The following is a 24,797-nucleotide window of genomic DNA, read 5'->3' on the forward strand; positions in this document are numbered from 1 at the left end:
CAGGGGTGGTTGAGCCAAGGCAAAAGGAGAGTGTTGCTATTGGGACCTAAACTCCTCAAGTCCCTTTAGGTGTACCCTGTAAGTGAGGAACAAAAGCAACTTTTTATTTGCTCACTGTCTCTGTAAGCAGTTTCTGAACCATGTGGGTACTGAAACACTGAAGCATGAGTTGGAGATGGGCAGACACGATCTGTTCCACACTGTCCCTCTGCTTGGTGTGCTGAACACAGCCAGGACTTAGGTCAGAACCAGGGCTAGACTCAAGCCCTGCTCCTCTGAGGCACCAACTTCTGTGAGCTCAGTTTCCCTGTCTGGAGACCACCTACTCAATCTCCGACGGTTGTTGGGAGGAAGAAATGAAGTGCTGTATATGAAGTTCTCGGTGGAGGCCTGCAGCCAGAGATGTTCTAGTGGAGCACTAAACTCCACCCCTTCCTCTCCCCTGCATGCAGGAAACACACATTTATGCCCGATCCTGTGAGTTACATTTAAATGGCATAATAGCCAAAGGTATACTGTATTATACACCTGTATCTGTTGACTGAAAAGACTATTTTATTGGCCTTTAAATAAAATTATCAGACTATTTTTCTCATATTCCCAAACCAAAGGGTCAGAAATGTAAAGCTTAGCAAAACAATCTGACATGAAGCTTATACATATTTTTAAAACATGTTGTCATTATAATATTTTCTGTGTTAACTGGCCTTGCAACCATTTTTATAGAATAATCTGCTCATTTAACTCAATAGTTTGGTAACTTTTGAAATCTTTGCTTCATAAATGAGAAGACATAAGAATAAAATAAGACTTACTTGGTTGATATCCTAAAGAAAATTAGAGGCCACATCTAATTAGAATCTTCCACACTTGAAGTTTAATATTATTAATTAAATCTCTTAGTCACAGTTCTTTCCTTGAGGGACAAATGTGTTTTGTCAGAGGAAATAGAGTTATCTGAGAAGAACTTTCAAGGGCTGAGAAGGAAGAAGTCAATATAGCCCTATTAGAGTAGTCCAAGAGTTTAATCTCATCTTGTTACAAGAAAAGATTTTTTTCTCCATTGAATCTCATAGCTCTTTTTTTCTCTCTCCTAGCTTGTCTTTAATGGTCATTAGTATTTTTGTAATTTTCTATGCCTTATTATGGCCATGCTAAGAGACAGTGAACTTGATAAAGAAATATCTTGTTCTGTTTTTCTATTTGGAAAACTCCATCAAAAATAAGACTTTAATTTTTCAATTTTGCTATCTAGAAACAGAAAATCCCCATAAATTTTCCATAACAGGAATCAAATGTAGCCCATTTAATTACCAACAAGTAAACTAAGTGATTCTTCCTTCACAAGATGCCTGAATACATTCATAATTGGCTAAAGTACCATAGAAACAATTATTCAATATAAAGAGAAGAGGAGGAGGAAGAAGGAACTACAGTGTTCACAGAGTCAGCGGAGTGGAGGGGATAAAAGGAAAGTGGAAGAAAACCCCATGATAGCAGCATCACTTCTATAGACCAGTCTATGAACAAAAGGTGGGCTTTTGTCCTTTCTAACCAAAGGAATATCTTCTCTTTGGTGTCTCATTGGTACCTCCCCACCATCCTGAGGAAGATGCTCCCAGCAAGCTTTCCTTCAAGTCATATTCACAGCAGTTTTACCCTACAAGGAGTTAGGGGTATCCTGGATACTTTGGGAGACTCCCTGAGATATAATTAGGGGGACTAGAGTTTCTAGATCACACTTGTGTCCCCATGTAATTACAAAATGTGCCCTCTTTCACTCTCTAAAGTGCCTTTGTTGGAATGATAAATTACATGGTCGCCTTGTGTATCACATGGTTGAGAGTGAAAGAGTGTCAACACGTAAGCTGACTCTGATAGCTTGACAGTAGCTGCCTGGAGTGACATGTTGAAAAGGTTTCTGGGGTCATGTGTGGCTTGGCAGGTAAAGCCATAGAGATAGCCAAGCAGCATCTTCCCTCTGGGCAAGGACAGGGACTCACTGGAGTGATGGAATGAACACTGGAGCAAGGCCAGGAAACCTGAGTTTAGACCTAACTCTGCTCCTACTTTTCAGTGGCCTCTTGGGCAGGATAAATGATCAGATAGGAAAGAGTCCTATCTGATGTTGGACAGGTTACTTCCAAGGTCTCTTTCAGTTCCATGAATCTAGCTAATCTTGTGTAGAGTAGTAAATTGTGCTAGATGACATCTGACCCCACTCCTAAAATCATGTCATTCTATGACAGTTTTGTGAGAAGTTTCTCTCTGCCCCCAGAGGAAGCTAGACTTGGGAGCTGATGCCAACTAGTATTTCCACAGTGCACTTTACAAGTTTACAGGGCATTTTTATATAAGTACCCACAGCCACATGTTGCAGCTTTATTTTTCTCATCCTCACTGTGTAAGTGAACAAGTTAAAGCTAAAATAAGGTAAGATAATGGCACTCTGGGATCAAATTACCTGAATTCAAGCACTTGCCATAGCACTTCAGATCTGTAGGGTTTGGGTGAGCATATGTCATCTTTGCACGTTTCAGTTTTCTCATCTGGAGGATCATGATATTGTCTGGATTAGAGGAAATCATGTGCAGGATGCTTGGGCTAGTGGTGGGTGTTTGGGTGGCAGTAACTGCAGCAGAGGTATGATGAGGGTAACCAGCTGGCAAATGGTACAACCAGGACTCTTCTCAGGTACTGTGGCCCTCAGGGTCTATATAGAACCCTTGAATTTATTGTCCCCATCTACCTTTGGATTGATGTTCACAAGTTAGGAGCTGAAAGTGTGAGAATAAGAAAAATGAAGGCTGTGGAGATATTTTACTCATGCATAGCACTGAGAAAATGTTAGCTGGGGAGCTCCAACTCCTCAATCCTCGATTTTAGACTATTCCAGTAAAGGCAGTGAGTGCAGGGTGAGGACTGCTATTTAGGCCATCGTTGTGCTTGTGGGCTCACAGTGGTCAGGTAATGGATCACGCTCACTCTGCCCCTCTCTCCCCCGTCTCAATCAGGGCTATGCAAGAATCAGTGTTTCTTTAGTAACTCACGTTCATTATGTGGCTCCACAATGGTCGGGAAATTTTCCCTTAGTCCATACCTAGCAGGGTCTGGTGTTTCTTAATGGCACAAGCTGATGTTCATGGCTGTGTTTTTCCATTTTCAGTGGGTCTGCACAAATTTTAAGCAATTTGCAAAAAATGTTTCAATTAGCTGAACTCCCCTGTGACTCAGAGAATGCTGAATGTGCACAACTGTCCATCCCTTAGTTGGAGAAAGAAAAACATGAGAGTAGTGAAGAAGGGAATGGAAGGAGTAGGTGAGAAAAAGAAAAGGCAGGCTAGAAAGGCAGAGGGGAGAGGGAGAATGAAGGAGAGAGGGAGGTAAGACAGAGAGAAGAGCCAGAGAAGGCGAGTGGAAGCATGGAGACCCAACAGCCTGCACACGGGGACAGGAGATGGGAGGACAGGCTACTTTGACCCAGCATGAGATAGAAACTGTTCTTCTTTCTTGGATGTTTCATGTGTTGGCTAAAAGTATGCCGGCTGAATGTCTTAGGGACCGGGAGGCAGGTAGGAATGATACACTTTGCAGAGACCACAGGCCTGGAGCTTCCTGTGCTCTCATGGAAGTGGGGGTGGGTTCCTGAGCTGTGCTAAAAATGGAGACAAAGAGCCCTGGCCCACCTGAGCACCAGAGCTACAGTTCCCAGAGGATTGGGTGTTCTCATTATTGGAAAGGCTCCATGTTTCATGGTAGCCTCTCTTCATCCATAAAACAAGAAAGGGACCCCTGAATGGGAGGGATCCTCTGCAAGGATGAAAAGAGGGCTTTTCAGGTGTTCCAAGAAAGAGCATGAGTTCACTGGGGTCCAGCCACAGATGGGTGGTGTCCCATCTCTGCAGGAAAGCCAGGACCTGCAGGATCCCTCTGCCTGCCTGCCTCCATCTTTTGGTTGCTTCGTGAAGCATCAGGGTCCACATGGGGCACCCCTCCTAACAGCACCTCCTGAGGGCACTTGCAGAAGATGGTGAGGGAAGCCTTTCATTGGAGTCTGAGCTGGCAGGGGCAATCAGCACAGAGGCTGCCTGAGGGCCAAGAAGTGTGGGGAGTATCCCTACACTCCAACCAGGACAGGTGCCTTATCAGTAGAGGAGGAGCAGGTAGAGCCAAGAGCACTGAATTTGGAGTCCTGGTCCCAGGATCCACATGAGTCATTCCCTATATCTTACCCTCATTTTTTAATCTGTAAAATGAGGGATTTGATTACATGCTCACTAAGGTCTCTTCTAGCTGAAATGCTTGATCCTTGTCAGTGGTACCTGAGCCCTGGCATCTCAGGGAGCTCTAAGGGTTACCTGCAGGAAACACTCAGACCCTATCAGAAAGACAGTAGTTCCCCTGAACCCCAGAGAAAGCAGAGCCCATTGGACTGATCTGGGCACTCTGCCCTAGGGGAAGGAGGAGAGTCTAAGGTAAGTTTATACAGCAGCCCTGGGGCTAAAGCAGGCTGCTGCCCATCTACCTCCCCAAGAGGGGCATGCTCCAAATTGTGTGTGGCCCAGAAACCTAAAGCACCAAAATCATAAAATTGGGTTAAATAAATTATAGTACACCTATCCGCTCTACTAGAATGCTATAAGGTTGTTATGAAAGTGATACTGGAAACGAAATTGAATAATGTAGAAGATGTATAAAATCCACTGTTAAGCAAAAATAAAAAAGGTTGTAAAACAATATGAACAGTATGATGACCATTTTGGGAAGACAAAAAAATATGTACAAAGAAAGGAAATAGGACATTGCTTGTTTTTATTTTCCTTTTTTTTTTTTGCTTTAGAATTTTCTTAGATTTTAAAAAGTGATTTGCTATCTTTGGTCTTAGAAAATAAAGTGATCAAGACTACAAGAAAGACAGAGACTCAAGTACGGGGACTGGGTGGGGGCACTGATCTCAGGGCATGTGGCACCTGAAGGGAGGGTGGTGGCATAGCAAAATACATAGTGCTGACTTTGTTATGGACTACTTGAGAAAAAGGAACCATAGGACTAAACCAGTAGAGCCAGAAACCTTGGCCTTTACCTTCCCTGTTCAGTCCTTAGCAGCCACTCTGCAGAGCTCTTTGGAATGCACCTACCGCTTTTGGAGCCCAGGCTTAATGCTGTCCTCATTTGCAATGCTAAGCTTTTTATCTGTTATTCCCTGGAAGCTTTGTAGTTCACTTTAAAGACCTTTGAGAAGGCTAAAAGGCAAAGGAAGTCAAGATTATCTAATGCCAGTGCCTGGGACAAATGAAAGGTCACAGAAATGAGAAGGGAAAGTTTCTGGAGAGCTCTGGAAGGTCCTAGGAGACTTGGAAAATCAAGTATAATTTGACGAGAGGGTTTTGTGTGCTTTGGTTCAGGTGCACCTCTCTGATTTCCCATGCTACAGGTGTAGGGGGAACAGAGGACCCCCCCACGGCCCCCCCATCTAGAAAGCATTTGTGGGGGGTCTGAGCAATGAGATCAACCTCATGGCAAAGGAGGAGCATTCAGGACACAGCTCAAAGCTGCATGGGAGGTGTGTTGCTAAAAATTGACTTTTGTGGTTATTCTCAGATACTCATTGAATTTCCAAGTCTCATCAATCAATGAGTAATAAATATACTTCTCCTGCACAAGATATTGGGTTAAAAATGAGTTAAATATAAGATAAGCCTTTGCTCGTGAAGGACTGTCAATCTAATTGAGAAAGCAAGATGTAAAAACACATGTAAAGTTAACATACTATATGTAAGACATGCCACAAGATGATGTATATGAGATTAAGGGCCAAGGGAGGGGCTCAGACAGTGAGTGCTATGGTTCTGAGAAGGAGGCAATTGACCTGAATCTTGAAGAATGGGTAAAATCTGAGGAGAAAGAAAATAGATATTTCAGGCCTGAGCCTAGAGGGGGATAATTTAGACAAATTCTTAGAGATAGGAAAGCCCAAGTTGTATTTAAGGGCAGTGGAGGGTGTAGAAGGCACATGCAAATTGTGGTTGGAAGGGTTGGTGGGTAGCTGGTGCTGCATAACAAAAACCCTCAGTTCTTAGTAGCTTTCAGACAACAACCATTCCTGTAGCTCACATTTCTATAGGTTGGTAATGTGGGTTGGGCCCAACTGGGTGGTTCTTCTGGACCCTGAAGGGTTCAGCTGGTCTGTTAGGCTTGCTCAAGTATCTACAGTCAGATGCTGGGTTAAAGAAACTAATTACTTCATAATGGCCTTGGGTGGGTTCACTGGTACAACTGAGTCCTCTTTCCACATGGCATCTTAGTTTGTAGCAGAGTTTCCATGGGTTTATTCACATGCTGGAAGGAAGGCCCCAGAGTGAGAGAAGGAGCTGCAAGGTCTCAAGATGTTGCACACTGTCACTTCCACAGTATTCTGTTGGTTAAAGCAAGTGACAGAGTCAGCACAGATTCAAGAGATGGGAAAATAGACTCTGATTCTTGATAAGAGCTGTGAAATATTGTGGCCATTATTTGCCATATTCCACCAATTAGTTACCTAAAAGCAAATCTTAGATGGCCTTGGGGGCCATAGCAAAGACACCTTAGTGGGAAGGACACAGGAAGTATGTAGTGAGCTGGAGGATGGGAAGAACCTAAGCTTCCCAATGGCCACCTGCCAACTTGTGCTGGCCTGCAGTAAAGATATTTCAGGCTGCATTCGGTGGAAAAAGAAGCAGGGTGTAGTGTGTGCCTAGAAGCCATGGTGATGGCAGTGGGGGTTGCCAACTGCCCATTATTCTGGGGTTGTTTCTCTCTCCCTTTATGAAACAAAAGGATAATAAATGGTCATTGTTATTTTTAATATTTCTACTTGGCAGAATAAAAAGTTGGCAACCCTACTTCCATCCCTAGCTTTTTTTTTTTTTTTTTTTGCTATTTTACTGAATCATGAAATCACAACAAGAGCCTGGAAATTACTGAATAGACAATTAAGGAGAAGAATTTGCAGAAGGGAGAAACCCGCACCATCAAGAAGGCATTCCAAGGGGCGGTGGCGGGTCATGGTTGGGCCTAGAATGACTAGCATTTTATGAGGCAGATTTTAAAAAGCAAGATAATGTCTCCTTTGGAATGGTTATAACATATTGGTGATGCCTTATCAGAGCAAACATTTAGCTCCTTCACTTTAGGGATTTCAAGCTGAGAAATACTTTCAAAGGAAAGACTACATCTTGTATTATTTGCTTCAAAATTGAAAATTTGTTTTAATTCTACCTGAACAGTGCTTTCATAAGATTCACTTACACATTATTGGTTCAACACTGCCTACAGAAAAGAGCTCAAGTTCCTTCCCTGCCATCAGCAGCCCTCCCTGACCAGGCTCTGTTCCATCCCCCATTGCGAAGCCTTCCTGTAGCCTGGCAGTGAAATGGGTTCAGCTAGAACAAGCTTGCCTCTTGACCTGGGAGCCTCCCCTACAGGTTGATGGAAGAGAGCAGGTGTGATGGCCCTTTGCTCCTGAACCTCCCACTCTGGAAACACAGCCGCTGCTGGCTCCATGTCCCAGCACAGTGACTGCCCTCAGAGGTCTCTGTATAAGCCACATGCCACTCCTCTGTGGGCAGCTTCAGGCAGTGCTTCTGCCTCTCCCCACCTCCTCTGCTTTTGTTGTCAGGTGTGGGAGGTCTAGGTTGTTCCATGCAGAGCACCTTTGCTCCCTGGAAGCAGGGATGGGTTTGAGAATCTTGTAGCTGAAAGGAACTCTGGAGGCCATTTCAACCTGTAGTTCCCAACTTGGGCTCTTCAGAACCCATGGGGACTGTAAGGAATTGAGACTCCCAGACCCCTCCCAGCCTATCCTGATTCAGCACATCTGGGATGGGGGCCAGGAGGCTATATTTTAAACTATTGTCCAGGACATTTCTAGGTAGCCATCAGAAAACTAAAATTTGGGGTCCACTGATAAAATCCAACCTCTTTATTTTGCAGATGTTGTGGATGAAAAAAAATCAGATTCACGGAGCTATGTGGCCTTCCAAGGTCACCCCACTTGATAATAGCAAAACCAAAGTTAGAACCCAAGATTTCCAACTTCCAGGATGGTACTCTTACTGCCACAGCTAACTCATTGTCTCCAGAGGGAGAAAAAGCAGCAAGAGGCCTATGGAATCCAGGGGTCCAAATGTGTTGGTGCATGCTGGGAGGCACAAACCAGCAGCATGGTGCCAGGCAGACCACAGTTCCAGTCCTGCAACATGAAAATAATGATGGCACCTACCTGCCAGGGCTGTTGTGAAATAACATCTGGAAAGTATTATGCCCAGGACCAGGCATGTAACAAAAGCTGGAGCCAAGAGTTTGCCCATTTGTGGGGTATTCAGGTCCAGTCACTTCGTTCACTTGCCATGAAAGGGTGGGTGGAAACCCCACCAACAGGCAGTGTGCACAGCTTCATCGCACAGCTTGCTGTGCAGTGAGTGCTTCCCAACAGGGCTTAGGTAATGTCTGGGTGAAGACAGGACCCTGGGCCCTGTTGTTTCTGATGTCCAGATCCTGTGATTCCTGTCCCCTTTCTCACTTACCACAAAATTCATCTTCACATGGGAGAGATAGTTCACCTCCCTCGCCCCTTCTGGTGCCCGAGGGGAATGACTGTGAATCACTGTTACCACATTGCCTTTTTAGGGCATGTCCCCAGTTTTTATTGCTCTCTGTTTTGTATCATTATAATTGAACCAATCAGCAAGCAGAACAGGCCCCTTTTTATAACGGAAAGAAGACAGCCACAAAAAGCCAAAATTATGACTGTTTGCAGTATGCAAGAAACACTTATTAGATTTGCCTTTGGTGTAGGTGTCAGCCAGTTTCCAAGAAGAGCTTGACTGTGAGGAGCCGAGTCTGACTTGGAGGACAGGCAATTGAGCCCCTTTTAGGTGACTTGTGGTAAGCAGAGGGGCTAGGAGCAGTCATCAGAGATATACTCGCTGACTTCTCAGAGCAGGAACTGGACCATGGGCTTCTGTAGAGCAGAGACCATATCTTCACATCTTTGCATGGCAGGTGCCCTAGTACTCACCACAGCATCAGGTGCCATCAATGTCTGGAGAATGAAAATAGTTTAACCAACCTTCTCATGGCCAACCTGGAGACCTGCTCTAGCAACTCAGGAGAAGGGGCTCCAACACTCTGTGGTTTGGTTTCTCCTGCTCTAGGCGTCTGTGACTCTCCACCCACAACACCGCTCTGTCAGTACATTGGGGAGTGTACTCCCCAATGGCTGAGGCTAACAGAGAGTCAAAGTGAGGCCAAATGTGAGTGAGCATGAGCAGGGGGTTGGAGGCCCCACACTAGGGTTCTTCATAGCCTTCCTGTTTGACCTTGGAGAAGCCATTTCTTTTCTGCATGCTGCAGTCTCTCTTTTTTTTTTTATTAGAAAATTCAACTACAGTTACATTCAATATTGCATTACTTTCAGGTGTACAGCATAATGGTTACACATGTATGTGACTTAAAAAGTGATCCCCTAAAACATCTAGTACCCCCCAACATCATACACAGTTATTACAGTATTATGGACTATATTCCCTGTGTTGTACTTTATATCCTTGTGACTATTTTGAACTGCCAATTTGTACTTCTTAATTCCTTCACCCAGCTCCCATCTCCCTTCCTGTTTGGTGCCATGTTTGCTCCCTGTATCTATGAGTTTGTTTCTGTTTTATTTGTTTATTTTGTTCTTTAGATCCCACATATAAGTAAAATCATATAGCATTTGTCATTCTCTGTCTGACTTATTTCACTTAGCATAATACTCTCTAGGTCCATCCAGGTTGTCACAAATGACAAGATTTCACTTTTTTCTAGTTGAGTAATATTCCATATATACCACATCTTTATCTGTTTGTCTATCAGTGGACACTTAGTTTGCTTCCATATCCTGACTGTTGTAAATAATGTTGGAATGGACATATGGATGCACATGTCTTTTCAAATTAGTGTTTTGGTTTCTTTGGATAAGTACCTAGAAATGAAATTGCCGGGTCCTTCTTTGTGTCTTGTTAATAGCCTTTGTTTTAAAGTCTATTTTGTCTGATATAAGTATTACTACCCCAGCTTTTTAAAAATTTCAACTTACATGACATATCTTTTTCATCCCTTCACTCTCAGTTTGTGTGTGTCTTTCTATTTGAAGTGAATCTCGTAGAAAACATATGTATGAGTCTTGTTTCTCATCCATTCAGCTACTGTATGTCTTTTGAATGGAACATTTGATTCATTTACATTTAAAGTAATTATTGATAGGTATGTAGTTATTGTAATTTTATTATTCATTATTTGATATTTTTTCTTCTTCTCTTCTTTTTATTCTAAAAGCTAAAGAAGTCCCTTTAACTTTTCTTATAAACTGATTTGGTGGTGATGAATTCCTTTAGCTTTTTCTCATCTGGGAAGTTCTTTATCTGACCTTCAATTCTAAATGATAGCTTCACTGGGTGGAGTAATCTTGGCTGTAGATCCTAGCTTTACATGACTTTGAATATTTCTTGCCAGTCCCTTCTGGCCTGAAAAGTTTCTGTTGAGAAATCAGCTGACAGTCTCATGGGAGCTCTTATGGGAGTACATAACTAACTGCTTTTCTCTTGCTGCTTTTAAGATTCTCTTTTTGTTTTTAAATTTTGGCATTTTAATTATGATGTACCTTGCTGTGGGCCTCTTTGGGCTCATCTTGTTTGAGACTCTCTGAACTTCCTGGACTTTATGTCTATTTCCTTTGCCAGGTTAGGGGAGTTTTCAGTCATTATTTCTTCAAATAGGCTTTCAACCTCTTGTTCTCCCTTGGTACCCCTATAATGCTAATGTTGATATGCTTGATGTTGTCCTACAGGCTCCTTAAACTATCCTCATTTTTTCAAATTCTCTTTTCTTTTTGCTGTTCCAATTGGGTATTTTCTGCTACTATCTCTTCCAAATTTCTTATTTGATCTTATGCTTAATCTAATCTGCTATTGATTCCTGTTACTGTTTTCTTCATTTTATTGTATTCTTTACTTCTGACTAGTTCTTTTTTATAATATCTATCTCCATTTTTATGTTTTCTATATCTTTGTGAAGTTCTCACTAAATTTCTTGGGAGCATTTTTATAATTGGTGTTTTGAATTCTGTATCTAGTAGATTGCTTATCTCCATTTTGTTTGTTTCTTTTTTATTGGGGTTTTGTCCTGTTCCTTCTTTTGGGACTGTTACTTTGTTTCCTCATTTTGGCTGTCTCCCTGAGTTTGTTTATATATATTAGGTAGATCTTCTACTTATCCCAGTCTTGACAAGGTGGCCTTAGGTAGTAGGTGTTTTGTGTGGCCCAGTGGCACAGTCTTCCTGGTCCTTAGCTGGGTGCTCCAGTGTGTCCTTTGTGTGGGCTGTGTGCACTGTCTTGATTTAGTTGAGCCTTGATTGCTGTTGGCACATTAGTGGATGGAAACTGATGCTAAAGCTGACTGGCTTTAGTTGTGTATGAGCTGACCCCATAGAGTAGGATTTGCTGTAGCCAGCTCTGGTGCTGCATGCTTCAGTCTTGACTGAGAAATCAGTATTCCTCACTGCTTGTTTCATATTTAGATTATTTTTTTTGTTTATTTTCATAGTAATGATAACTCATTTGTATAGTAGTTTGACAGTTATAAAATATCTTAATAAATATTATTTGTTTCTTATTTCAAATTCATGATATTGCTATGAGGTAGGTTTGGTCATTCCATTTTACAGAGAAAACTGAGGCTTAGAAAGGCAAAGTGATGTGCCCAGGAGCCATGGTAACAGACAGTAGATTAAGTCCTTACAGTTCCCTGTCCAGTATTCTACCATTGTTTCAGGTGTGTGGATATATGGTGAAACGTGGGCCCTGATCTTCAGAAAGGCCAGATGTATGATGTACTCACACTGATTCCACCAAGAGAAGTGCTGTGGAAGGTCAGATAAGGAATTACTGCACAAGTTCTGGATGGTAGATTAGAAAAGGCATAGAAGCAACATGGTTTTTAAAAAAACTGGACTGTTGCCCTGGCCAACTTGTTCAGTTGATTGGAACATTGTCCTGTATATCAAAAGGTCAGTTTCAATTCCTGGTCAGAACACATAGCTGGGTTGTGGGTTTGATCTCTGGTCAGGGTGCATATGGGGGGCAACCAATCGATGTTTCTCTTTCTCTCTCAAATTAATAAATACACATCCTCAGGTAAGGATTAAAAAATATAATGTTGTAAATGAGCATTATTACCATATCATTTATGTGAGGCAGCTTTGTGGCTTTGGCAAGTCATTCCTTTCTTTGTGCCTTACTATCCTCATCTGGAAAACTAAGATGTTGGACCCAAGGAGCTTTCAGATTCACTCCACTCATATGCTTTGTGCCCAGATGCTTCTGTATACCACATAGTATGGTGGTCCTCTCAGCCTTTTGAACAAACCACCAGGATAGAACCAGAGCATCAAGAGGGCAAACAAAGCCAAGACAGAGGCTAGGTGAGGGAAGTGTTCTCTTGGAGGCAGGAGCCTGGGCCCCCTTAGGCAGGCAGAGTCCTGGTTCCCCTGCAGCCAGCACTGGAGAAGCCAGCTGCCCAAACAAGGCTCCTTTCGATTGAAGTTGATGTGCACACTAATGCCTCATGAACCACATAGGAAGTGTGGTCAGGCTGTCCATGGTGAGAATTTCATTTCCTTACCTGTTGGTTTTTGAGGAGCCTGGATCTATGGTGCCACTTGCCTATCTCAGATCCAGAGGCAGGCTGAGGAGCTGAGGCAGAAGAGAATCTAGCCTGATGGATCCATAGGGCAGAGAGCCAGAGATGGTCTTCCTAGGTCTATACTCTTTTGGAGCCGCAAGACCAAGAGCAGTCACAGGCTTGGCAGCCCCCAGAGGGTGGGGAGGAGGGGGGCTAGCCATGACAGCAGAAGCATTGTACCACTCTACATTCATGCCTATCTGATGAAAAAACTTTATTTGCCTCCACCCACCCATTTCCTCACTTTATAACCATTCACTCACTTTCTTTGCTTTCCTCTCACTCACGAATGGCATCAAGGACTGCTGGTTATCAAGGAACCTTGGATGTGGTGTAACTCTCCAACTGAGGCTTGAATTCATGAATTCACACCCACAGGTAACCTACTCCTGTGTCTGGGCATATAACCCCAAAGGCAACCCTTCTTACTGTATAAGAGCTCCAACTCTTGAGAGTTCCTCCTTTGAGGCAAAATTCCACTCAGTTCCATTGATGGGTCCCGCTTCCTTCTCCTACCTGTTGGAACAACATGGAGTTAGTCTGATCCTTTTAAGGGAGAGTCCCTGAGCCCAGTGTTTCCTCAAGTATGAAATGAATGTGAACTTGGTTGCAGGGGGGTCACTTTTTATTATGTCAAGCAATTATAGTGATACTTATGAAAAACTTTAGAAAAACTATATCTAAATGTTTATATAAGAGAAGTTAGTTGCCTTAAAGAAAAGTATTAAGTAAACACATACTACACATACATGGACGTGGTAAAATTGGTGATGGCCTTGAGAAATGCTATCCTGGTCCAACACCCTCTTCATGGATTTCATATAACCTTCACGGCTTCATCTAACCCACAACTGAGGCTTGTGCCCTGACTGGGAATTAGATTATCTGGCCAAACTTTATAGTTGGCAGATAAAGAAATGGCAGTCCAGAGAGCATGTCTGACATGTACAAGCCACCGTGCTAGCACTGGCCAGCTCCTGCCTTGTCGCAAATGACACCTTCATTCCTCTAGCCATTCTGAATAAAGTCTTGACCTGATGTCTGATGGTCCCCTCTCTGCCCACCTCCAGTCCCAGCATTTTCTGAATCTGTCTTTGCCTTTTCTCTCCTTCTGCTCTGTCCCTCTCTAGCTCAAACAGCCATCACCTATTCCTAGACTATTGCAGAGTCTCCCAAATTGAATCTAATCTATCTGTGGGTTTTTTCCACATTTGTCTTTATCTTAGCTTGGCACATATCATCCCTTGATCACAAATCATCATCACCCCAAATCACCATAGACCTTAAACCTTCAACAATTCTTTTGTATGAATTACAAACTCTGTCCTGCCACTGCTTTAATTTAAGCCCTCCTGTCTACACAGATTTACCTCCCACAATACAAACTTCCTAGCAAAAATTGTCTGCTTCTTGGGTCTCCATGAGAATTTGTGTTTCCCATATGGAAATCACCTCATTGTACCCAGGCTCAGCCTACAGTCTCTCCTCACCCTCAAGCAAGCCCAGCTCACACCACCTATCCTGACCTCCAGCCCTTAAGAGTCTGCCTTTTCTCCAAATTCTTAAATTGCTTATTATCCACAGTACTCATTTGGTAAGTAGCAAATGTGACCCTGTGTCCTAATTCCTCTACACCAGGCACAGCTTTCCTGCTTCCTTGACTGACTGTGAGCACTTAGAGGGCAGAGGTAGCATTTTATGTCCTTTATAATCACAGCCTTCAGTCTCAGAGGCCTTCAGGGTGGGTCCCTCTGTACATGGTCTCCATGTTGATACTCCATAGCCTGGTGGTGCTTCTGTGGGGGAATGGGAGGAAGGTTGCTGAGGAAGAAGTCCAACCAGCTGACCCACAGGCTGTCTAGGGAGCTGATAGAGGAAGATGTGAAAGCCAGTTGTAAACCATGAGTTGTATCATTGAGAGAGTCTGGGACTGGGATGTCAGCCTTGATGGCCTCTAAGTGTCCTTCCAACTGTGCACTGGGATTAGAGGGATCTGGGAGCCTCCAGTCCAGAGCATCATGGGTCAGAATGACATAGCTCCTGTTCTTGGAATGCTGATGGGTAAGAGAGATCTGGGACACTTGTCACAATGATAGAACTTATCAAACATGCCATACTATCATATGTAAAAATCCAAATGAACAGCACAGGCAGACTGGCCATATGACTGTAGGACCCACAGGAAAAGGAGATTGAGAGCTCTGGAAAAGTCAAAGTAACTCCCTAACAGGTGGAGGAATCCCTCTGGCCCTGGAGAAAGTAAGCCACAGAGGCCAGCATGAAACTAAGTAGGGAGAGAGGTAACATTATAACTTGAGTGGCATCAGAAGACAGGTACACAGGTGGGAAGGGAAAGATTCAAGCAGAGAAGTTGAGGCCTGATGCAGAGTCCCTGTAAGTTCCCAAGGAGGGAAGTAGCATGATCAAAATAACATTCTGAAAAGTTCTGTGCTCAGAAATTTCTTCATCCTTTGAGGGTAAGAAAAAAACCCACCATAGGGAGAGAAATACCAGGTCTGCATGTGTGTCTTTTATCTCCAGGCTTCTGCCACTGGGATATTAAGGAGCTCCTCCCTGCCTCCCACCTCATGTCTTGTAGGACTGCAGCGTTACTGCTGATGCAGCCTTGCCCTTTGTCTCAACATCCCTGTGCTGGGACAAGAGGCTGAGCACAGCTTACTTGGCTGCCCGCTGATTGGGATTTGGTGTGATCTCCCTAGATCTAGCCTGAGACAGTAATCTGAAATAAGTATCTCATGCACAGGCTGAGAGCTAACCAGGAGACAGAGGAGCATTTGTCTTACAGTGTTTATAAGTTCCTGCCTTTCCCAGATGATGAGACTCAGATTAGTTTTAATGTGTGCATATGGCTCATAAGGCATGGAAGCACTGAGCATGAGTGGAATAAAGAGGTAGGTGGGGGAGTGGTGTGTAGGCAAACAGAGCCTATCAGTAAGGATACTTTCAGATGCAAGCACAAGAAAACTGTCCTTGAAATGAATGCTACAATAAGGAAACTTTATCTCACATAAAGTAAGCCCCAAATTAGGATGGTACCAAAGCTGGTTGAGGTAATTCATTGGTTGAGTTAATCCAGCAACTTTAACCAGGATGCCGTTTCTTTTCACCCTTTCTTTCTGCCATCCTCAGCATGTTTCTCCCATCCTCAACTAGTAGTCTTCATGGTCCCCAGATGGTTGCCATGGGTCCAGGCTTCATTTATGGACGTGAGCATGTCCAGCTAAAGAAAAGATGATAGTGCCAGGGTTGGGGCACATGCATGGTGATGGTGATGATGACAATAGTGGTGATAATGGTGGTGGTGGTGGTCATGATGATGGTGGGGGTGGTGACACTGGTGGAAGTAGAGATGGCGGTAGTGATGGTGATAAGTGGTAAGAGTGGTCATGGTGGTTTTGTGAGGAAGCAAAGAAAGCAAGAGTGAGAGGAGAAGAAATGTGTCTGCCCTTTCTGTATCACAAAGTAATCATGAGACTCAACATTTGGAGGAATGGGAAGTGCCTTGTGAACTGTAAAGTACTTCCCAATGAGATCACTGTGCTGATTACTGCCTAGTTAGCAAATTGAAATCCTGAGCACTGACTGTTGCCCTTCACTTTGTCCACCATAGCTAAAATAAGTCACTTCAGGAGGCAAAGGGTTGGCAGGTTCCCAGAGACACAGGGAAATGCTCACAGCTCTGGGGCAGGAGGTGCTTTAAGCCAGAATAGAAGCTATTACTGAAGATCTGAGGGCTAAGGAGGGAGGTAGGACAAGGACCTTTATGGTACAGGGAACCCAGCAAACAGTCTACAGAGGCATTGTGTATTTGTTTTGTCTTTCTTTGATAATAGATGTGAAGCCTCAATTCTCTGGGGCTTCTCCCCTGCAGGGTATTTGTTTTTGTTGAAGTTAAGAGGATCAAGAGAGACACAGAAATGAGTTGTGCCATCAGCTTAGAGGCCAAGAGAGTTGAAGGGGTCAAGGCAGGAGAGGAGATGGGGAGAGACATCAGGGGGCCATGGGGACAGGCAGAGCCAGGACCTCTGGAGAGTACACTCAAAGTCAACTGCAGCTGGGATGTTCACTCTCTAAAGACATGGGCAGAATACCTACTGTGTGCAGGTGTTAAGGTTACAGTAATGCCAGCAGCTCCATTTGAGTGATGGCTGTGAGATTTCTAATTCTCAAATCTACCCAATCTGTATAACTCTCCCTTATTCACTGGTGAAGAAACCAGAGTTTGGGGACGTTATATAGCTTATTATAGAGAAATAATTTGATCCCAAATGTGTGTGACTCCAAAGCTCTTTTTCTTCTAGCATTTTGACTTTCATTTAAAGACACTTCTTCACCAAAGGTGACAAAGATACTTGCTTCTGCCCTGCAGGGCAGAGCCCCTGCAGGGGAGAAGCACCTAGAAAGCACATTGTAATAACTGCTCTCACTGTGCTCTGAAGAGAGGATACTGCAACTGGGAGGCAGTACTAACTAATTTGCCCCTTCAGGGTCAGGGAGTCTCTGGTGTGTAACAAGGTGATGATGAGGGAGCTGCCCAGGAGCCCGAGGAAAAAGGGCAGGACTTGGCAGGCATGAAGAGGAGAGCTGCACATAATAACCTGTCTGGTTTGGGTGCGGTGAGTGAAAATCTTGGTGTGGCTGGAGTTCAGGGTAGGGTCAGCCTGTGATAGAGCTGGGAGCCAGGCACAGTAGGCTGGATTCCATTTTAATGCAGAGGGGAGCTGTAAAGGTTTTTAAGTGATAGAACAGAGTAGACATCAATGTGATCATTTAGGAAGCTGTTTTAATATCCAAACAACCAGTTTGGAAATTAGAGACAGACAGGGAGGAGGACGGAAGAGACAGGGTCTATTTCCCTGGGTCAGGGGTTAGTTGTTATTCTACTCCTCAAAAGAAGGTGGGCTCTTAGGAGAGAGTTTTGAGGCCACTGCTGCACCCTCCCTCCATTTGGGAAATGATACATTAGGCCACAAATCACTAAGCAAATGCCTCATTGTCCTCAGGAATACTTCAGCCCTGATTGGTAGTATCTGTCACCCTGTCCACTCCATTACCCCCAAAGAAAAGGTAATATCCCTGAGCCAGAGGAAACTCCTTGGAGAGGGAGGTCACCTGACAGCAGAGCTGTCCAGTGACAGGATGGCAGCCTCAGAAGGAAGTGACCTCCTGAGGTGGAAGGAACTCCCTCCATGTCCTCGAGACTGGCCTGTGCAATACCCGGGCTTCTTTTGAACTCCAAGAGAGAGAGGCAGGCAGCATGTGACAAAGGCTGATTGTTCCGTCTATACCATTCATATGTGAGACACCAGACACAGAACCCCAGCAGGCCAGTCTGCCCTGTGGGGCTTTGCAGTTGGGAAATGTAGCCTAGGGAGGGGCCTGCCCCATGGATGGATGTAGATGCTATCTCAAGGACAGGGGCAGTGAATGGCCCAGAAGTGGGCAGGCCAGTATCCAGACTGCTGAGGCAGCAAATTTGGAACACTTTGGCGCTGAAGCCTGTGTCCAGGTGCTGGGGCAGCTGAGGCTAGACCAGCCTCTGAAGAAGTAGACTTGAAAGTGAGAAATTAATAAGCAAGTAAGCCACTTCAACTTAGTATCATGGGAAAGCCAAAAGAAAACAGAGCCGTTGGAGGAGAGTGTTTAGATTTCTTAAACTGAGCTACTGTAAAACACTGGCATACTTTTCAACTCACTTCAATTGCTACTTGACTTTGATAAATAGGTCAAATGTTCTTTTCAAGACTGCTTTACTCTTAGGCTATTAAATGGTTTGTTCTATCCCTTTTTTCTTTACCAGAAGTCTTGAGTTTTAGGGCCACAGCATCTGAACACCAGGCACCTTCTAAATAGGCTTCCATACAAGGCCCTTGGGAAGGGCCTGCCCTCAGAAAGTTGTGAAAAGAAGCAGTTGTCTTCAGCGGCCTCCCACCTCTCTGCCCAGCCTCCCTCTTCCCAATCCAGGTACCCAGACATCTAGGTAGGATCTCACAACAAAAAGCTATGCTATCAACATTCTGGGAATTAGTCCCTTTTAAAGTGTACCTGATACAAGTTTAAATATGACCTCAGGTAGTTTAGGTAGAGACTTCTAAAAGTTAGAAAATCTTTAAGATCCAAAGGAATGGATCTTTTATTCATTGTGGTAAATAACATAAAATATGCTATTCTAACCATCTTAAGTGTACACTCAAGTGACATTAATTATACTCACAATGTTTTGCAATGTCACCACTATTTCTAAAGTTTTTTATTCCTTAAAACAGTTTCTCCCTCCTTCTAGTCTCTGGTAACCTCTAATGTACTTTCTGTCTCTGAATTTGCTCATTCTAGGTGTAAGTAAAATGTGTCTGCCTTTTCACTTAGCACAATGTCTTTAAGGCTCATCCATGTGGTAGCATGTGTCAGAGCTCCATTTCGTACACACACACACCCCACATTATGTTTTTCTAGTCACATACTGATGGAAGAAAGGCTTGTTAATGGCTGCATTTCAAACACCAACAAGGTGGAGGAGGTTTTGAGATCCCTGCAGCCCATTATTCTAGCCACACCATATAGGTGGCCTTTTATTGCCCAGTGGCCCCTTATGGACACAGTAATTCAGGGATTCAATCAGCCCACAGACATAAAAAGCTGTGCTGTATGAGAAGGAGCACCAACTAGCCATTAGGAAACCTGAATGCTCATCACATAGGGTAGATGTGAGGCCTTGGACAAGTACCCTTAAGTCTGTATAATGAGGAGCTTGTAATGTGTGTCCTTACTTCTTACTTCTACAAGTTTATCAGTGTCCTAAGAGGGCAATGTCACAAGTGGTATAGGGCTGAGCAGATGCTCAAGAAATGTTTGTGTCCTACTGAATGAATGAATGAATGAATGAATGAGAGAATTGGAGAGTGAGGAACTATGGTTTTCTAGTTCCTTTGTTCTCCTTCATTAGAGAATAAGGAAGAGGCTGTAATTTGAGGTCGATAGAAAGTTATGTACTTAAGTCAGTACTTAAGTTATGAAACAATCTGAATACAAGGTGCTATTTGAAGCATTATTATTGTATTTATTGTCTTTTCATCTTGTACTGAGATAGAATTGTATGAGTGAGTTTTTCATAAATTTATTTGGTGTAGAATTCTTGGCAGCTTTAATAAATACACTTGCGTAAATCTAAGAGGGTACACATGGGTGTAGTATCAATTTTCACATCCCTGGTCTGTAAAAAAGCAGTTGTAAGCTGTACAGTGTTTGACACAGATGGTGGGCATCACTCAGATGGGCCATGCATGTGTGTGTGCAGAAATGTGCATGTGTGAATAGACAGGCTCTCCACGAGTGTTTTTGTCCTAGGAGCTTTGCCCTGGCATGGCCTCTGCTCACAGGGAGTCCATGTACTCCTAAAGCACAAATATTACTAATCTCTTTAATGAAGGATTTTTATTATAAAATCCATTTGTATTTATGGTGATCATTAGAACAATGAGAACAGGAACTCTTTGTTTCTATCAGTGTCTTGGAATCTTATTGTGCCTTAGGCAGAACTGCATGCAGACCAGGCACTAGCGTCCTCAATTGCCACAGAACTTTGAAGAGAATTCGTGTGTCATCTACCACTTTGGAGGTGGTGTTCAAAGTTCCAAGCAAAACACAAAAGCAGTGATTCCTCTTCTCAAATAAAGTCTTATTCAGAACCCAGCATACAAAGCCAATGAAAACCTCCCAGCCTCATCAGGAAGAGGTGGATACTTTTTTTATGTATATTCTCTGTCTACAGCCCCATCAGATTGACTTCCTAAACTCCATTCAAGTGTTAGGAAGTTTGGACAACTTAGCGTGTGGGTTCAAAAGGCACTGCTGTGGTTCATGGGGTGGGGGAACCAAAGCCCCACTCTCTCTGTCTTTCCCAAACCTATAACTGCTCCCAAAACAGCCCCGTAGAAACCTAGGGCTCAGCAGCACTGCATATATTTTTTAAAAACTTAACTAGTGTTTTTACAGATGAGGAAATAGTCTCAGAGAAGTAAAATGACTTGCCCAAAGACACACAGAGTCAGTTGGTACCAAAATCAAGATTATTTCTGTCAAAAGATAACTGAGTCTCTGTCTTCAAGAAGTTTATAATGTAGTTGAAAGGCCAGATATGACTACATGAAATGATAAATGGAAAACCAAGATAGCCTGTATTCATCAGAGTCAAACTAGCTCCACAAGTATTTAAAAGACATTCTGATTCCTGGGAACTGAGTGTTTAGTCCACAAGTGTTTAGAAGATGTCATGACTTCTGAGAACTGAGACTCTCTTTCCATTAATTTTTCTAAATATTTCAAAAAGGAATGTGACCAGGGGCTTCGGTTGCCAATGGCATCCCTAAGACATGAACAGGGAGAAAGGAAAGAAAGGGAGAAGACTATGGAAATGGAAAGGAAGCAATAGAAGGAAAATAGCATTAGTGAGGATGAGAAGTGATAGAAAGGAAGAAGAAAGACAGGAGCCATCTGACAGGTTGAAGTCCTCACACTGCCCCAAGGAAGGGGTTCCTCTAGGAGCCCTGTGGAATCCAGTGCCAACATTCACAGCCTTGAGAGTCTGGTGCTTGGTTTGTTCTCCCTTCTGCAGTTTTTCTGTCTCCTCTACCCTTTCCAACCTCAACACAGAATAGTAGTCTGTTCCCTGGATCTCCAAAGCTCCCTGGTTCCCAAGAGCACAGAAAAGGCCAGTTCCTATGCTGACTATTGGGTGCAGTCTCTAAGAGCTCTGCCACCCCTCAGGATTCAGGAGGGCCCACGGAGCTCTGGCCTCAGGAGGAGGGTATGCACTGGACTGGGGTCGTTGAGGTGTCAGCTGCAAGAGAATGGTCTGTGACAAAGTGTTGTTCTTCTTTACTCTATTCATATTCATCCTTACATGTTTCTGTAGCAATACAACATGTATTCTGAAAGGATCAACTAAGCTGTTTCATTTATTTAAATTTCTTGTTTGTTTTATTTTTTAAATTAATTTTGTAAGGGCATTCATGCCCCTAAGGTCAGAGTGAACACAATGCTTTCTGCAGCAGCAGTCAGCACAGGTGTCTGTGTCTAGACTTTGCCACCTCATGCACTGCTGCTCCTCTGGGTTCTTGTCCAGACCCCTTCTTACTCACTCTCTGACCCCTTTTCAGTTCTATCTCAGATCCTTAGCAAGAGGAGTGTGACTCAGTTGTGTCTTTGGGGGCAAACATGGGCCAGGGAGGTCAGATGAGATGCTTGGCCCTTTGGATGAGGGTTAGGAAACCTAGTTCTGTTCTCAGCATGTGCCTCCCTGCCCTTGGTATCTTGTTGGTATCCTAGTTTTTCAAGTGAGGAGGTTAATTATATAACTTCCAAGATCCTTTCCTCTCTCAGACTCATGGCTTGAAGCAGGATCCTGTAACCTCTGCCTAGGAGATGAATGTCGTGATGTGGAAGTGCTTCCCTAGGGATGAGATGGTCCCTTACACAGTTGGATTCCAGCCTCCACTTTTCTCTCTTTAGCCTAAGCACTGTCCAGGAATACCTCATTCAGCCCTCCCTGCAAGGTGAACTCCCCTCTGAGCCCCTCCTCTGTGTGTCTTGATGTCCCACAGGTGCCCTAAATTAAGCAAGTCCAGAAATGGTGTCTCTCTCCCTTCCTCTTCCAAGTCTGCTACTTCAATGACAGGCATCACCATTCAGAGCCACCAAATTAGAAAATTCAGGGAGGGGACCATGCTCTTCTTTCACTGTCTCTTCCTCCAACCCCTACATGCAACCAGAAACCAAATTATATCTTTTATAAAGTATCTCTGAAATCACCTACTTCTCAACCAGTCCCACTGTCTCTACTGTAACTCAAGACTCTTTGATCTCTGCTTGGGTCACTTGCCCACCCTCTCCACACCTGTTACTGCCACCATGCTCTACTGCAAAGCCACACTACAGTGCTCATCTGACCCAGCCATCCCCAGTCTCCTCAGAATGGAGTCCAAGCATCCAGGCGTAGCCACACAGTCCTGGTCATCTTGTTCCTACCCACCCCTCTATGCTCATCTTCTCACAGCCTTCACTCTGGCCAAATCAAATGTTTGCATTTCCTGCAGCTCTCCATACTTCCCCTCCCCTTAGTTCTTCTTGCACTTGGAATACCTGACCCCATCCCACCTTCTTCACCTGTACAACTCTTCACCTTCAAGCTGACCTTTGGGAAGTCCATCCACAGCAAACTGTGCTGCCTCCAGAGCACCACTTACTTGTTGTACTGGAATCATCTGTTCCTTTGTCTCTTACTGCACCAAAAGATCTCTTATACCAACTTACCAGGGGCCAGTTTCAGAGCTCTTTTTCTCAAATCTTCAACACCCAGCACATAAATGTGTTTGTGAATGTTTGAGTGACTCACTGTCATGTCAGATGGGTCTTTCTGGACCTTCACGTGTTACATGCCAGGGCATGGGACAAATATCACATAGTGCAGACTTCACTGGGAGAACCAGAAAGGTCAAAGATCACAAAAAAATTTACAAATCCCCCACTTCACAAGGAGGTGTGCCAGGTCCAGGAAGCCACTGGGCATGTGGTATGGGGCTGCACTGCAGCCCAGGGGACCAGGGCCCTCTTCCCCAATGGCTTTCCCCTTTTACAGGGAAATTGAGCAAGGCAGAGCAGCCTTGTAGATGGGGGAATAAACAGTATACTTGGTGCTGGACAGTCTGGATTGGGGGTGCCAGTTGTTCACAGGAATTTGTCTGGGAATGCTGGCTTCCCAGAACATAGGGCCCTCAGAGCCTTTGCGATTTTACTGTTCTCTTTACCCTGGAGAAGAGGTGCCCTAAGCTTGGGTGCTACCTCTCTCAGAAAGCTCATTGTCTAGACACACCAGGCAGAGCTCCAAAGTCACTTTCAAATAATTCAGCTGGTTGTGCCACAGTGAAAATGAATGACTGGATGGGTGGGTGGACATGTAAAAGTAAGTAGCACATACATGTGAACACATGAAAGTGACTGACACCTAGTAGGCACCCAGCTTCTGTTTGTGTCCCTTTGCTTTTCTTTCCTTTTCACCCCAGCTCCAACTTTGTGAATTTCCATGGAGGTTTCCGAGGTTCAGAGGAGGTAGTCCTGTCATTTGGTGCTAAACATAAAAGCTTTGACCACCGTAGGGGTGGGGACTGTGGGTCTTTGACAGTTTCCCCCATCTTCCACAAGCTTCCTCAGGTGGCACCATGCCATTTCATAACATGCTTTCCCTTCAACACTATCCTGATGTTCATTTTAATATATCACCTAATTTTAAAAGACTGGAGGCTCCCACACACTGATTTGTACCTGGGTCATAACCCCCAGGCAGCCATGTTTCCAGATCAACTTTATGGTGTTCTAATAGGTAGAAAGTAAAGGATGGGATGGACTGCCTCTGAAGGGCTGATTCAATACGACCTTTCTGTTCCCTTTCCAGGTTGCTGTCTGATCTGGGCCCACATCAGCACATGCGCCAGAGGTTCTTAAGCTTCAGATACATTTGGAAATTGTCTATAATGCATATTGTTAGGCTCCTTAGCCAAGAGAGCTACTTCAGTAGGTCTGGTTGGGGCCCAGAATTCTGTATTTTTTTAAAGTTTGCATCCTTAAACTGCTTCACTCAGGGGTGAGACCAGTACTCACCAAATGTCTAGGAAATCCAGAAAGAATGAAGGGAACACAGGGACATGCAGAGCTACCCACCAGTCTCCTAATGCCCAGTCTTGGAGGACCCTCCAGCAGGCTAGGTGGAAGGAGGAAGGCCTCCCAGGGAGATGCTAACACTTCACAATGTGGGTGAACTGGAGGTCTTCAGTGAGCCTCACCTGGCCTGCTAGAGGGTGGAAGAATAGGTCTGGGGGTTCTGAGTCAAGTACTTCTTGAAGGTTGTGGATGACCTGCTTCGAAGACCTGTGGCCAAATGCCATATGGGCTGGTGTTTTGTGGCTCCAGTGAGAGATGGGCTGAGGTTCTTGCAGAGGTGAGCAGTGGAGCATAAAGGCTTCCAG

General features: G+C 44.1%; 1 protein-coding gene across 17 annotated transcripts in view; it reads left to right on the forward strand.

Moving 5' to 3' along the window:
• The window catches only part of CACNA1C (calcium voltage-gated channel subunit alpha1 C), a 657,076-nt gene that overhangs the window by 362,909 nt on the left and 269,370 nt on the right, over positions 1 to 24,797 (forward strand). The gene's annotated exons all lie outside the window — the stretch shown is intronic.

This window comes from Artibeus jamaicensis, unplaced genomic scaffold (genome assembly GCF_021234435.1).
Source record: "Artibeus jamaicensis isolate MK-2021 breed Jamaican fruit bat unplaced genomic scaffold, CSHL_Jam_final contig_1028, whole genome shotgun sequence".
In the NCBI taxonomy this organism is placed as follows: Eukaryota; Metazoa; Chordata; class Mammalia; order Chiroptera; family Phyllostomidae; genus Artibeus; species Artibeus jamaicensis.